Consider the following 1,206-nt stretch of genomic DNA (forward strand, 5'->3'; position numbering starts at 1 on the left):
GAAACAAAGATGTACATTTATTAAAAATCAAAGGAAGGAAAAAAATATATTAAGCAAACAGCTACCAAAAAAGAGCAGAAGTGGCAATACTAATCTCAGATAAAACAGGCTTTAAAACAAAATCCACCATAAAAGACAAAGAAGGACACTATATAATGATTAAGGGGACAATCCATCATGAAGTCATAACCATAATAAATATGTATGCACCCAATGACAGGGCTCCAAAATACATAAAACAAACTCTATCTGCACTGAAAAGAGAAATGGACAGTTCCACAATAATAGTAGGAAACTTCAACACTCCATTCTCGGTAACAGACAGAACATCTAGAAACTCAAGAAAGATACAGAAGACCTAAGGGGCACAATCAGCCAACTTGACCTCATAGACATATATAGAACATTCCACCCAACAGCTGCAAAGTACACATTCTTTTCCAGTACACATGGAATGTTCTCCAGAATAGACCACATCTTAGACCACAGAGCAATCCTCAACAAGATCCAAAATGATGAGATAATACAAAGTATCTTTCCTGACCACAATGCCATCAAGGTAGAAATTAACAACAGGAAGAGCAGGGAAAAAAATTCAATTAGATAGAAACTGAATAACACCCTGCTTACACATCACTAGGTAACAGATGAAATCAGAGATGGAATAAAAAATTCCTAGAATCAAACAAGAATGAAAACACATCATACCAAAACCTTTGGGGCGCAGCAAAGGCAGTCCTCAGAGGACAATTTATAGCAATAGACACACACATCAAAAAAGAAGGGACAAAATCAAAACATTAACTACAGAACTCGAACAAATAGAAAAAGAACAGCAAAAAAAGCCCTCAGCTACTAAAAGAAAGGAAATAATAAAGATTAGAGCAGAAATAAATGAAAGAGAGAATAGAAAAACAATAGAAAGAATCAACAAAACCAAAAGCTGGATCTTGAAAAGGATCAACAAAATCGACAAACCACTGGCCAGACTGACAAAAGAAAAACAGGAGAGTATGCAAATAACCGAAATAAGAAATGAAATGAGGGATATCACAACAGACCCAACTGAAATAAAAACGATTATAACAGAGTATTATGAAAAACTACACTTCAACAAATTTGAAAACCTAGAGGAAATGGATAAATTTCTAGAAACACACTACCTACCCAAAGTAACACAAAGTGATGTTGAAAATCTGAACAGAC

At 34.7% G+C, this 1,206-nt stretch overlaps 1 protein-coding gene across 1 annotated transcript in view; it reads right to left on the reverse strand.

Annotated features, from left to right (window-relative positions):
* The window catches only part of CAMK1D (calcium/calmodulin dependent protein kinase ID), a 550,843-nt gene that overhangs the window by 225,840 nt on the left and 323,797 nt on the right, over positions 1 to 1,206 (reverse strand). The window lies entirely within an intron of this gene.

Source organism: Trichechus manatus, unplaced genomic scaffold (genome assembly GCF_000243295.1).
Source record: "Trichechus manatus latirostris isolate Lorelei unplaced genomic scaffold, TriManLat1.0 scaffold00067, whole genome shotgun sequence".
In the NCBI taxonomy this organism is placed as follows: domain Eukaryota; kingdom Metazoa; phylum Chordata; class Mammalia; order Sirenia; family Trichechidae; genus Trichechus; species Trichechus manatus.